Below are 15,127 nucleotides of genomic sequence, written 5' to 3'. Positions count from 1 at the left end.
ATCTTAGACCCCTACAATAGATTTCAATAGGTTTTGGAATAAAGTTCAGAGTTTTTCACTAGGCCTATAGAGTCCTTGATAATATGAACACTGCCTTCCTCTCCAACCCCATTTTAAAGTTTAGCACTCCCTGGCCTTTGTTTTCAGTTTTCTTACTGGTCTTGTCAACCCCCTTCATCACAAATTCCATTCAATTCCCCTTTTATGTTTATAGTACATATCAGTCTTTGAGTTATTTTACTTTGCTTGGTTTTGTTTTTCATTTGTCTTCCCCAATAAATGTAAGCCTTATGAGTTCAGTCTTAATCCCAGCATCTAGAGTGTTGCCTGAAAATTCTTAGGGTTTCATTGAATATTTGTTGCATTAATGAATATACTGTTTTCTCTGACCTGCTCTCACTTGCTCTCAACTCCATCTTCCTGTTGTATTAATTTTCCTAAAGGATTAATGAGAACTTAGTTTGACAGGACCTGATCTGACTTCTCTTCTCTGGCACTTTTCCCTATAAACTCTTGCTCAGAAACTTTCTACTTTATCAGAGTGAAACTTTTTAAGGCCTTATATTTTCTGTATCCTTTTGATTATGACATTTACCCTGGGTAGAATAAACTTGCCATTTATAGTTGAGTCATCTCTTTTTTAAAAAAATTATTTAGTTTTTTGAGACAGGGTCTTGCTTTGTCACGCAGGCTGGAGTACTGTGGTGATCATAGCTCACTTCAACCTGAAGCTCCTGGGCCAACTGATCCTCCTATCTCAGCCTCTCAGATACCTGGGATTACAGACATGTTCCACCATGCCTGGCTAATTTTTGTGTTAGTTTGTGTACATGGATTCTCACCATCTTGTTCAGGCTGATCTTAAACTCCTGGCTTCAAGTGAGCCTCATGACTCAGCCTCCCAAATTGTTGGGATTATAGGTGTGAACCACCATGCCCAGCCAGGTCATCTCTTTAAATCATCCTCAATCATTAAGTCCAACTTACATCTCACCCTTGTTCACAGTGATCATTCTCTGCCTTACCTACTATAGTGCTTATTTAGTGCCTGTTTTCTTAATGCAAAACTTAATAATGTAATGCCTTGTACTGTTTATGAACTTTCTAGTAATTCTTCCCTAAATATAGTCTATCTTAAGAGTAAAGAATAGATACTTACTTTTGTTCCTGCAGCAGTTCATACTGCTACTGTATTTACATTTATATATAATGTGTGTGTGTGTGTACACACATTTGCATGTGTTCTGTGTTTCACAGAGGAAAAGGATTTTTATATGCATTACCTAATTTAATCTGCTTCAAAAATATATGAGAGACTTTATAGGTGAGATATTAAAAGTCTTGCCCGAGATCATACAGCTAGTGGGAATAGAAGTCATGGAATTCTCACCTGTGTATTTTGCTGTCACTGAATAAATGAGACAGTTGAGTGGAATTAAGTCTAAACTGAGATCTGGAAACTGTCTCTTTTCTTTGAAGTAGCAACTCAGATGTTAGAGATTTTAAGTTGCTAAGGATTACATCAGAGCAACAAGTAGCCAAGAATTTGGTGGCTTCTCTTGCTAGAGTTGAGAAATATTTTGAGAAATTTGTGTAAGTTTTTGCTCTTTGATTTTTTTCTTGTTTTTCATGGAAACATGTTAAATACAGGTTCCAGTTATGTGTTGTGGGTTGATTTGTCAGTTTCTTGTATGTTTTATTATTTGAAAAATCATTCTATTAGACATTAAATGTAAACTAAACTAATTACCATTAGTGTTTGTCTATGGCTTTCCTCACTAATAACTGTATGTTAATATAGTTGATGGTAATTTTTTTTAAAGTATGTATGCTGTAGAACTTGGTCTCAACCATTTCTGCTCACACATTCCTACAGTATTTACTGAAAATGTTAGGGATTCTCTACTAGAGTGGCATATGTGATCATTAGAAGTCAGAGAATGAAGTTTCATACTGTGTCCCAGTTGTGGACACCTTCTTCATTTTTACTATATTCAGGTAGACTCTTTGGGGATGTGTAAGTAGGGAGAAAGGTTGGAAGGTAGAATGGAATGACAAATAGTGAAGGCTGTTCAAGAATTTCAGCAATTAGGTGCCAAACATAGTCTTTTTTTTTTCCCCATTTATTTATTTTATTGCATTTTAGGTTTTGGGATACATGTGAAGAACATGCAAAATTGTTGCATAGGTACACACATGGCAGTGTGATTTGCTGCCTTCCCCCCATCACCTACATCTGGCATCTCTCCCCTTGCTATCTCTCCCCAGCTCCCCACCTCCCACCGTCCCTCCCCTGTTTCCCCCCAACTGACCCCAGCGTGTAGTGCTCCCCTCCCTGTGTCCATGTGTTCTAATTGTTCAACACCCGCCTATGAGTGAGCAAACACAGTCTTTAAATAAGAGGTCAGGGGCCAGGCATGGTAGCTCATGCCTGTAATCCCAGCACTTAGGGAGGCTGAGGTGGGCGGATCACTTGAGGCCGGGAGTTTAAGGCAAGCCTGGGCAACATGGCAAAACTGTGTCTCTACTAAAAATACAAAAATTAGCTGAGTTTGGTGGCGCACGCCTGTAATCCCAGGTACTCTGAAGGCTGAGGCAGGAGAATTGCTTGAACCTGGGACATTGAGGCTGCAGTGATCCTTGATCACACCACTCCACTCCAGCCTGGGTGAGTGAGACCCTGTCTCAAAAATCTAATAAAATAAGAGATCAGCACAAATTGGTTAGATACCTATGTCCTTCTATGATTCTATAACATCTGTTCCTGGTGACCTTTGACTTAGTATCCTGTAAACCTCCCTTTTGTTTTTGTTCACTCCTTTAAGCCACATTAACTGCCTCCTGCTTTAGGACTTTTATGCATGCTGTTCTCTATACCTAGAATGTTAGTTAGCTCCCGTACTTCCTTAAGGTCTTTAATCAGAAATCACCTTCTCAGTGAAGTCTTTCCTGGCCACGAGATCTAAGACTCTTAACTCCTTCTTCATGTTGCCTTTTTATCTTGTCCTTCCTTTTAAATTTTGTCTCTGTAGCAATTATCATTATTTATCTTATGTCTTGCTTTTCTGCTTATCTGTCTTTCCTACTGGAATACAAGTTTCATAAGTCTACTCTCTTTTACACTGCTCTATCCTCAGCACTTGCCTAGCACATAGCAAGTACTCAGTAATATTTGTTTTATGAATGAAAACATTTTTTATAACATTTTAAGGATAATAACTCTGGCATCAGTGTATAGAATGGACTGCAGTGAGGAAATACTAATTAAGAGACAATGAAAAGGCTAAAGAAGTGACAATAGGAATAAAGAGACAGAGGATACATAAGGAAGACATTTTTGAGGTAGAATAGATAAGATTTGTTTACTAGAGTGGCTGGAAAGTAAAAAGAATGGGAGGAAATAATTTGTTCTGAAATTTCTGGTTAGAGAGACTGGCTGACTGGTACATTGCACTGTTCCAGGCCCATATTAGATATTCAGTGATCATATATTGAATGAATAGCTGTTCAGAGATAAACTATTACCTTTTGCACTAAATTTTGCTTTCAAAGGAATTTATTTAGCTCTGTGGCTTATTTCCATTCTGAGTTTCTTTCTAAATTACCCTTATTCCAACTTTAGGATTATGCTTCCCCAGGACTTTAAGACAATTTTAAATGTTACAAGCCCTTTTAGCACTGTACTGCAATATTTTAGCCTAAAGATTTAACCCCTGAGCATCTACTTTCATAGGTTGGTACTTTTAAAGTTTACTGCATCCCTCCATGTTGGTGAAGAAGGAAGACAGAAAGTAATGTAAGGCTTATGCGGTCAGCACAAGTCATTTTGTAACTAATTCTTTCCCATTTAAAGGAAGTAAATTTTCATTCTTCTATTTAGTTTCTTCCTATCCTCAACTTGTACAAGGCACTTGAAATTTAAAATAGTTATTTCTTAGTACCAATTGAAGTTTCCCTGATAAAACTGCTTTCAGAAATGATCAGTTCACATTTTAAACCACAATTTTTTAAAGGATTAAATTAAACAATTTAAATTGGTTTAGTTTTGGCAGTGTTGCTGAATATCAGTTACTGTAGAAATCAAAGCCTATATCGGTATGCCACTTATAATTCTACATTTATAAATATGAGTGTGCAATGAAGAAAAAAAATATTTGAGTAATAGGCTGATTTTTGATTTTTTAAAAAGGGATTTAAATAATGAGTTAAATATATGATTTCGTCCTTAATATGCTATTTTTTCATAGGTATATTTTGATATAGAATAATATTTGTGCCAAATGAAAATGATAAATTATTTTAGTACTGTCAAAATTTTCCTCTGAATATATGTAGTTTTTTGTTTTCTTAGGGAACTTTAAATATTTCAGAGAAAAATCTCTTGATAACAGATTAGTGCTTTTGCAAATTTATGGTATTCTATAACATCCCATGGTCTCCTTATGCATAATATAATCATGCTTCTGTTTTTTTTTATATGGGAATTTTGTTGAAAACCCATACATATTACTCATAATAGTGAAAAGTTAATGATAGAACCAAAAATGATTGCAACATAAAGGAGCAAATGGTGGTTTTAAAATTGGTATGGTACAACAATCATAGACTCCTTGTTCTCAAGGGTCTCTAGAATACATTTCTATAAATGAGAAGCATCTTCCTTACATGTTTTATTCCTTATGTTAAAGAAAATCAACAACCAAAAATTTGACCTTAAAAACAAGTTCCACACTCTCCACTTCATTCCATTTTCATAGGTTTTCTTTTTTTTCTATTCTGGTTTTATTGGATTCCCTGGAGAAAGTAGGTTAACTTGCTTTTTTCCAGATTTAGAGTGCTCTGACCTACAGTTATGATTCTTTCATTTGTCACTAAGAATCTTGCCATCAAAAGTTCTGTTCTTTAGAGGAGCCCCCAAATGGATTTTTAATACCTTACGGAGATAGAAAATAATCTGATCACGTCCATAAACCAAGAATGAACAAGGTAGGGTTTGCTTTTTCCTTTAATATTAATTTTAAAATATTGCATCTGTATTATATTGAAGAAACAAGTAACATTGAAAATGTTAGATTAGAACGAGAGAGAATGTTTTGCTTGTAGTACATGGGAAGTAAAACTTTACTTGTCCTCTCAGGGTCTCCAGCTGGACCTGAGAATTAAATTGACATTAGACAAATTAATAGGGGAAAAGCATACAGACTTTTACATGTGTGCCTCCATAGGGAAATGATGACCCAGACATGTATGTGTACTAAGTTGGACAAAAAGTAGTAAATTGTAAAAATGTAAAAAGACACAGGGGCTTGGGCTAGGGCAGTTAATCATGGAGAAATGATTAGGAAGATATGGGGCTAGTTTTGTAAGGTTGGTTTGTTCAGATTTGCCTCAATTCCCCATCTCGGGTGATAAGAATATTTCTTTTCCCTTGGTACAGGAAGGGCGACTTTTACGTCGGAGTTTTATCTCCACTTTTCAGGAAGAAAAAGGAAAGTTAGAATGCCCTTCTTGCATCTGCTGATTTTCAAGTGCCTTTAACTCAAAATAATTCTTATGCCAAAGTGACATGTTTTGGGATGGCATATTCTTCTGTCTTTCATATGGTAGCTTCATGGCTCAGTAACTTTTCTAATGAAATGTCTTTTATAAAACTACTTCATATATTTGCAGGCCAGTGCTGCTATCAGAAAAAAAAAAAAGGAAAAAAGAAAAACAATTACTTCATGTGGTCAGTAGAATATATCAGTGAAATAATATTGGAAAAAGATACATGATAAAGATATAATGTTCATTTATACAAAAATGGTTTTACTATTTTCACTGGAACCGATAGTATTGAAATGTCCTAATGTATTTGAAGATTTAAACTTGGAAAAAATACTTTGTTCATTTCTTCATACAGTTGATTCGGATTCAGCATACATTTATTAAATGTTTATTATGCACCATGTTAAGTACTTTAACCAAAATTATGCTCATATATTACACAGCCTACATTAGCTTGAAATGTGTGTAAAAATTTGAAAAATTTGGGATTATTTTCTTTTTGCTCACTAAAGATTTTATTTTTGGACCTCATAGTTTTGATTAGGAAAGAACTTGGTAAATAACATTTATAATTATTGTAAAGCTGCTTAGCCAGTAGTTTATGCCAGACCAAAGGTGTTACTGGGAACAGAGACTTATCTATTTTGATCCTTGGTCTATAGCATAATGTTTTATAATACATATTTGTTAAATGGCATACATTTTCTGAAAAACTCATAACATTATTCTGGTCTCAGGTTTTGTGATTTTAAAAAATTAGGTATAATTAGTTTTCAATCATTTTGAAATAATTTAGAAACCCTTTAGAACAGTGCTGTTCAGTACAACTTTCTGTAATGATAGATATATTTTATAAATCTGCATTGTCTTGTACTGTAATGCAAAGAACTTATGGCTACCTCCAGTTTAGGTTCATTAATTGACTCCACAAAGATTTTTTAGTGCTTACTGTATATCAGAGATTGTGGTACATGATGGAGATATTTCCTAATCTCAGGGAGCTCAAAGTTTAATAAAGGAGAGAGATTTCTAAACCATAGTAACAATATACTTGGAGGATAGGCTGGGAGGAGAGGAGAATGCAAGTTGAATTGTAAAGGACAAGTTAATAGGGGTCCAAATAGAAAAAGCAGCATTTGCTAGTAAATGGAGAGAGGAGACTATATGGTCTATTCTAGTCACTGCAATAATTCTTTCTATTTCTGGAACCTAGGGTGAGTAAGAAAGTTGCTACAAAGTATGGACAGTTTATCACAGTAATCACTCATCAGTTAATGATATGCTTTGTGTGCCATGCTAAATACTTTGGATTATATCCTTAAAGCTGCAAGTGAGCCACTGCAGGGTTTTAAACTGGTGAGTAAAAATGATCTTAACATCTAAGCTTAGTCCTCTTGATCTCATAGTTGTTAAACTTGAACTTTTTAGAGGAAATACGAATTTTATGTTAAAATTTGAGTTTGATTAGATTCTGTATAGTCTCCTCCCTAGTCAGTTTTATTTGCCATTGTGGTAGTTAGGATGGTTAGAATTACTAGAGATCCAATTTAAAATACTGAGACATTGAAGGGGATTTATATATTCATATAACTAAGAATTCCAGAAGTAGGAAGATTGCAGGTAAATTAATCCTGAAACTCAACATCATTGCCAAAGACTCAATTTCTTTCTCCCTTTCTACTTCACCATTTTCAGCATATTGGTTATTGTTCTCAGGTTTCTCCTAACATAGCGGCAAGATGACTGCAGTACCTTCAGCTTTCACATCCACACACAGCATTGTTCATAGACTACTAGAACAACTAATCCCTTCTTGGGTCCCTTTTCAAGTTAAGAAAAGCTTTCCTAACAGACACCCCACTGGTTGCTCCCGCCACCATTTACCTCACATTCCAGTTGGCCAGGTTCTATCACTTAACCTTTCTTAAGCCAGTTAATGAAATTGCAAATGATGTTATTGAGATACATTTACTCATCAAAGCTCAACCCCTGAGAACCAGCCTCCCTTGAAGCAAATACCTAAAATAAAATCGGGATTCTTTTAGCATGAAATAAAGGATGGGTAGGCAACTAGTGGAGTCTGCCAGTTTGTTTTTCTAACCTAGTTTTGGGTTTTGTTTATTTTAAAAATTAACAGTTTTTCTCATACCAAGAGTTAGAAAGACAAGCCCAAATTTGCCTAATATAGGAAAGACAAGGCCACCTTAAGTTTGTTAATAATACTAATATTTTGATAAGAAGTTTGCAGAATGTAGAGTTTTTGTAGTATAAATTAATCTGTCTGAGGCTTACCACTTTGAAGATCTTAAATGACTTGATTCTTAACTGCAGAGCTTAGTCTGAGGCTTACCACTTTGAAGATCTTAAATGACTTGGTTCTTGACTGCAGAGCTGAGGACTGGGCCCGAAACTATAGGATTTTAGTATCAGAGGCCCTGGCTGGGAAACCAACCAGCAGATCATCCTAGAAGACAGATTTCTATGATTGTTCTTATCCAGGGGAATTCTCTTCTGGAATAGGAGTGAATGGGAGATTTTCTCCTATTTAATTTTTTTCCTAAACATATAATTTTAATGACTTAAATCTTTTTTGTACCTGAAAGAGGACAGGTTTTTTTCAAACTCAAGTATTAGGAACATATTTGTCTGTTTTTTTGTTGTCACCTTTTATCCTAACCACAGAAGACTTGGCTGGGGAATGTTCTTTGGGAGAAAGAGAATATTGAAAAAAACATGATTTTTTCCAAAGTAAACCTAGCTGTACTATTTGCTTCAAAAATTTACATCACACTTCATGGTCTTAGCTCTGGTATTATTCATTTACTAGTCAGTATAGTCACTTCTTTACTCAGAATATTGTGTTACTTTGCCATTCTACTCTGTTTCCATTTTAAAAACGGTCAGACCATTCAGTCTTCTTTTCTGTTAAGCTTCCAGTGGATCCATGCTCTAAGCCTGAGGTACTATTAGATACTTCTTTCCTTCCTTTCTGTGTTATCTTTCCATCCCTGATTATAGGGTGAGCACTTAATGTGAGCCAGGTAGAGTATTGGGGAACACAGTTTACTTAGAAATAAAAGACATAGTTTTTGCCAGATTATACTGCCTGGCATAAATAAACCAGTATTACTAAAATACAGTATGAGAAGTATTGTGATAAAGTTGTACACAGGGTACTAAGGGAGTTCCAAGGAAGGACTCAATCTCAGACTGGAGGGAAATGGAACAATTCTTGGAGGAGGTGGTGACTATCACCAAGCCTACATAGCAGTTAGCCACTTTGAGAAATGGGGAAGAGGAAATTTCAGGCACAGAGTACAGCAAGTGTAAAGACATGAAGTTGTGAGAAAACTTGACACATTTTGTGAACTATATATAGGTAGTTTGGTACTGTGGTTCACTCCCATTTCTTATATCTATTTCTTTCTGCATGTCTGTTTCATTCTCTCACAAACTTGTACTTTTGTTTCCTCTGCTATTCAGTTCAAATAGTAGAACATAGCTACCAACATCTGAGTTTTGTATCTTATAGTCCAGGCACCCAGAGGAGGATACTGATTCAGTTCTTTCGTTTTCAAATCCATAAGCTCATGGGTAGGTCAACCTTGGTCTTATTTAGGTCTGGTGTCCACCCTTTCACAAGTCAGTTACATTTTGGACTAGGGTGTGGGTAAGGTTTGTGATCATCTCAGCTTGGGTTAGCTACCTATCCCAGTGCACTTCATCTATGGTAGAGGGAGAAAGTAAATTAGTATAAAGAGTGAAAGTTTTTAAAGGGCCCTTCCCAGAAAGGGGTGTATGTGATTTTGGGTAGGTGAAATGACATGCCCATCTGTAGGAGCTATTGCAGCAGCATCCAGGCAAGAGATAATGAGGGTCTGAACTAAGAGCATGGCAGTGGTATGGAGAAAAGATCAACTGAACTGCATGATTGATCAGGTGTAGGTCAAATGAAGGAAGAGCCTTAGCCTTTTTAATTTACTCAACAAAAGTACTTATCGAGTGCTTCCTAGAGCTACTGGAGATAGAGCAGTGCTATGTATCAAGTTACTAAAAGAAAACCTTTTTCTATACTCACACATTGTGACACCAAATGTGTCCCATTAAACAAGTCTCCAACTCTTCCAGTACCAACTGGGTATCCTACAATTTAATTCTGACAACCAGGAGTCAGTCAGACTCCACAGGTTGAGGACTAGTCCCACAAGACTACCCCTCACTTAGACTCTAACTGCAAGTCCAGACCCTTGTACTTTGGACCTGCAAGCTATTATTTCTAGGTGCCCGTGGCTCCCTCCGTGGGTTCAGTAATTTGTCAGAACAGTTCACAGAACTCAGGAAGATACTTAACATTTACCAATTTATTATAAAGGATATTACAGAGAATCCATATGAACACCCAGATGAAGAAGTACATAGGATAAGATCTGAGCACACAAGCTCTGTTCCTGTGGAATTGGGGTGGGGTTGCCCCACTCTCCTGATATGAGGTTCATTGACCCAGAAACTCTGTGAACCCCATTGTTTAGGGTTTTTGTAGAGGCTTCATTATGTAGGCCTGATTGATTAAAGCATAGGCCATTGGTGATTGAACTCAATCTCCAGTTTTTTTCCCTTCCCTAGAAGTGAAATTTGAGGCGATGATGGGTTATCCAGAGGATGTTAGATATTTGGGTTATGGACCCTGAAAAGAAGGCAGAGGGCAGAGAAGGAAATAGAGAATTGGAAGTCATGACCATCCAGTGGTAGTTGAAGTTTTAAAAAATTATAAGGTAGAATTTCCTTTTTTTTTTTTTTTTTTTTGATGAAGTCTTGCTCTGTCGCCATGCTAGTGTGCAGTGGCGTGATCTCAGCTCACTGTAACCTCTGCCTCCCAGGTTCCAGCAATTCTCCTGCCTCAGCCCCCTGAGCCTCCACCACACCCAGCTGATTTTTTGTATTTTTAGTAAAGATGGGGTTTCACCATGTTAGCCAGGATGGTCTTGATCTCTTGATCTTGTGATCAACCTGCCTCAGCCTCCCAAAGTGCTGGGATTACAGCAGTGAGCCACTGCACCCAGCCTAGAATTTCCTTTTTTATTTTGATGTGCAGTTTTATGAATTTTCACACATTAAATGTGTGTAGATACCACCACAACTAGCCTACATCAACTTACAGGTTACATCATGATACTCCTTTCTAGTCACTCCCTTCTCCCATCCTTCACCTGAGAAACTAATGAGCCATGAATATGGTTACATTTACACTAAACAACATGTTTTCAATGTAGATGAAACAGCTTTGTATGGGAGAAGATGCCATCTAGGACTTCATCACTAGAGAGAAGTCAGTGCCTGGGTTCAAAGCTTTGAAGGACAGGTTGACTCTCTTGTTAGGGGCTAATGCAGCTGGTGACTTTAAGTTGAAGCCAGTTCTCATTTACTGTTTCCAAAATTCTAGAGCCCTAAAGAATTGCTAAATCTACTCTACCTGTGCTCTGTAAATGGAACAATAAAGCCTGGATGACAGCATATCTATTTACAACATGGTTTACTAAATATTTTAGGCCCACTGTTGAGATCTGCTGCTCAGAAACAAAGATAACATTCAAAATAATGCTGCCCATTGACAGTGTATCTAGGCACTCAAGAGCTCTGTTGGAAACATTCAAGGAGATTAATGTTATGTTCGTGCCTGTGAACACAACATTCATTCTTCAGCCATGGATCAAAGAGTGAATTTTGACTTTCAAGGCTTATTATTTAAGAAATGCATTTTGCAAGGCTATGGTTGCCATAGATAGTGATTCCTCTAATGGATCTAGGCAAAGTAAATTGAAAACCTGGAAAGGATTTACCATTCTAGATGCCGTTAAGAACATTTGTGATTCAGGGGAGGAGGTCAAAATGTCAACATTAACATGAGTTTGGAAGAAGTTGATTGCAACCCTCATGGATAGCTTTGAAGACTTCATTGGAGGAAGTAACTGAATGTGTGGAAAAAGTAAGAGAGCTAGATTTTGAAATAAAGCCTGAAGATGTACTGAATTGCAGTAATCTCATGATGAAACTTGAATGGATAAGCACTTACAAATGTGCAGAGAAAGTGGTTTCTTGGGTTATGGAGTCTATACCTGGTGAAGATGCTGTGAACATTGTTGAAATGACAACAAAAAATTTAGAATATTTCGTAAACCTAGTTGATAAAACAGTGCCAGGGTTTGAAAGGATTGACTTCAATTTTGAAAGAAATTCTACTGAGTAAAATGCCATCAAATAGTATCATGTGCTACAGAGAAATCTTTCATGAAAGGAAGAGTTAGTTGATGTGGCAAACTTCATTTGTTGTCTTAAGAAATTGTCACAACCATGCCAGCCTTCAGAAACTAACACCTTAATCAGTCGGCATCCATCAACAAAAAAGACCCTCCACCAGCAAAAAGATCCCAACTTTCTGAAGGCTCAGATGACAGGATTTTTTAGCAAGAAAGTATTTCTAATTAAGTTATATACATTTCCTTTTAGATATAATGCTATTATAAACTTAACACAAACATAATAGACTACAGTATATTGTAAACATAACTTTTGTCTGCATTGGGCAACCAAGAAATTTGTGTGACTCGCTTTATTGTGATCTTCATTTTCTTGCAGTAGTCTGGAATGGAACGAGCAGTATCTCTGAGGTATCCTGTATATGACATTTGAAGACTGGCTTCTTTCACTTGGGATAATGCCTTTGAGATTCATCTGAGTTGTTGTGCCAAACAGCACTAGTTTGTGTTCCTTTTTATTGCTGAGTGGTATGCCATTGTATGGATGTATTGTTTGCTTATTTATTCACCCACTGAAGAACATTTGGATTATTTCCAATTTTAGGTGATTATGAATAGAGCCACTTTAAACATTCGTGTATGGATTTTTGCGTGAGCATAAGTTTTCGTACCTGTAGGGCCGATGCCTAGAAAGTAGGATTGTTGGATCATATGGTAGGTGTATGTTTAACTACATAAGGAACTGCCAAACAATTTTCCAGAGTAGCTGTACTCTTCATTCCCACCAGCAGCATATGAGAGTTCCAATTGCTCCACCCCTTTGGTAGCACTTGATATTGTCAACTGTAAAAAAATTTAGTCATTTTATGTGTAGTGGTATCTCATTGTGGTTTTAATTTGCATTTCTCTAATGGCTAATGAACATCTTTTCTTGTGCTTAGTCTTTTATGTATCTTCAACAGTAAAGTGTCATCAGATCTTTCGCTCATTTTTTATTTGTTTGTTTTCTTATTGGTGAATTTTAAGAGTTCATTGTATATTCTATATACAAGTCTTCTGCTGGATATGTGTTTTGCTTGCTTTGTTTATTCTCTTAACAGTGTTTTGTTAAAGTTGATTTATCTTTTTTTAATGGTTCATGTTTTTGATCTCATATTTAAAAACTCTTTGCCTATCCACAGGTCATGAAGATTTCTTATATGTTTTTTCTAAAAATTTTCTATTTAGATGTATGATATATTTGTTATGTAAAGTGTGAGGTTAAGGTTTATATGTTTGGGTTTTTTTTTGTTTGTTTGTTTGTATGGGTATGTAATTGTTCCAGCACCATTGTTGAAAAGACTACACTTTTCCTTTGAATAGCTTTTGCACTGTTGTTAAAAATCAGTTGGCTGTATTTATTTGGGTCTATTTCTGCACTGTCTGTTCTGTTAACTGATCTCTTTGTATTTTTTTTTTTTTTTTGCCAGTTCTGCACTGTTTTGATTACTGTAGCTTTATAGTAAGTCTTAAAATAGGGTAGTATAATTCCTCCAACTTTGTTCTTTTTCAAAATTGTTGTAGCTATTTTAGATCTTTCGCTTTTCTATATAAATTTTAGAATCATCTTGTCTGTCTATAAAAAGATCCTTCTGGGATTTTAGGTGGAATTACATTAAATCTATAGATCAACTGGGATAGAACATTTTTTCCATGTGTGGTCTTCCAGTACATGAACATGTTATGTCTTTCCATTTGTTTAGTTCTTCCCTGATACTTTTCTTCAGCATTTGGTAGTTTCCAGTATACAGAAACTGTACATGTTTCATTAGGCTTACACTTAAGTATTTTTTTTAAGCTAGTGGTACATTAGTCCCCTCTGTCCACAGGGGATACACACCACAGGCCCCAGTGGATTCCTGAAACTGCAGATAGTACCAAACCCTATATATATTTATGTCTTTTCTTATACATACATATGTACCTATGATAAAGTTTAATTTATAAATTACACATAGTAAGATACAATAATAACTAATAATAAATGAACAATTATAACAAATATGAATGTGATCTCTTTCTCTCAAAATATCTTATTGTACTTTATTCATCCTTCTTGTGAACTGTTGATCTGATAACGGAGGTCACTACTAAGCATATCTAACAACTAATGGGCAGGTAGGATATACAGCATGGATATGCTGGAAGTTACTGACTAATGGCAGGTACAGTATACAGCAGTGGATATGGTAGAAGGGATGATTTACGTCCTGGACAGGATGGTGTAAGATTTTATTACACCACTCAGTATGGAGTATAATTTAAAACTTATGGATTGGTAATTTCTGGGATTTTCCATTTAATATTTTCAGACTGCAGTTGACTGTGGGTAACTGAAACCATGGAAAGAGAAATCACAGATGAAGACTCTTGTTTTTAAAATTTTTGTTTCTTATTGTACATTGCTAATATTTAAAACATATGTATATATAGGCTGGGTGCGGAAGCTCACACTTGTAATGCCAGCACTTCAGGAGGCCGAGGCAGGTGTATGACCTGAGGTCAGGAGTTCAAGACCAGCCTGGCCAACGTGGTAAAACCCAGTCTCTATGAAAAATACAAAAATTATGTGGGCATGGTGGTGGGTGCTTGTAATCCCAGCTACTTGGGAGGCTGAGGCAGGAGAATCACTTAACTCGGGAATCAGAGGTTGCAGTGAGCCAAGATTGTGTCATTGCATTCCAGCCCAGGTGACAGTGTGAGATTCCATCTCAAAAAAAAAAAAAAAAAGAGTGGTGGGAGTGGGTATTCTTGCCTTGTTTCCTGATCATTGGGGAGAAACATTGCGTTTCACCAAGAAATACGATGTTAGCTATAGATATTTTATAGATGTTCTTCATCAAATTGAAGTAGTTACCCTATATTCCTAGTTTTCTTCAAGTACTAAATGTTTTTAAAATACTTTTTCTCTGATCAGGTAATAAGATCATGTGATTTTTCTTCTTTGAACCATTAATATGGTAGATTGCACTGAATGATTTTCAAATACTGAACTAATCTAGCATTTCCAGATAAACCCCACCTACTCATAGTTTATTGTTCTTTTTCTACATTACTGGATTTTGTTTCCTAATATTTTGTTGAGGCTCTTTGTTTCTATGCTCATAAAGGGATTTTGGTGTGTAGTTTTCTTTTTTTGGTAATTTCTTTATCTGGTTTGACATTCGAGTAGTTCTGTCCTCATGAGTTGGGAGTATTTGCTGCTCTTTTGTTTTCTGGAAGAAATTCTAGAATTTGTGTTATTTCTTTAAATGTTTGGTAGAATATACCTGTTCAGTTATTTGGGC

At 36.1% G+C, this 15,127-nt stretch overlaps 1 protein-coding gene across 6 annotated transcripts in view; it reads left to right on the top strand.

Annotated features, from left to right (window-relative positions):
- Nucleotides 1–15,127, top strand: part of TANC2 (tetratricopeptide repeat, ankyrin repeat and coiled-coil containing 2) — a 437,594-nt gene that overhangs the window by 73,720 nt on the left and 348,747 nt on the right. The window lies entirely within an intron of this gene.

This window comes from Cebus imitator, unplaced genomic scaffold (genome assembly GCF_001604975.1).
Source record: "Cebus imitator isolate Cc_AM_T3 unplaced genomic scaffold, Cebus_imitator-1.0 Scaffold217, whole genome shotgun sequence".
In the NCBI taxonomy this organism is placed as follows: Eukaryota; Metazoa; Chordata; class Mammalia; order Primates; family Cebidae; genus Cebus; species Cebus imitator.
The sequence above is the reverse complement of the archived record's forward strand: the minus strand, read 5'-3'. Positions and strand labels throughout refer to the sequence as shown.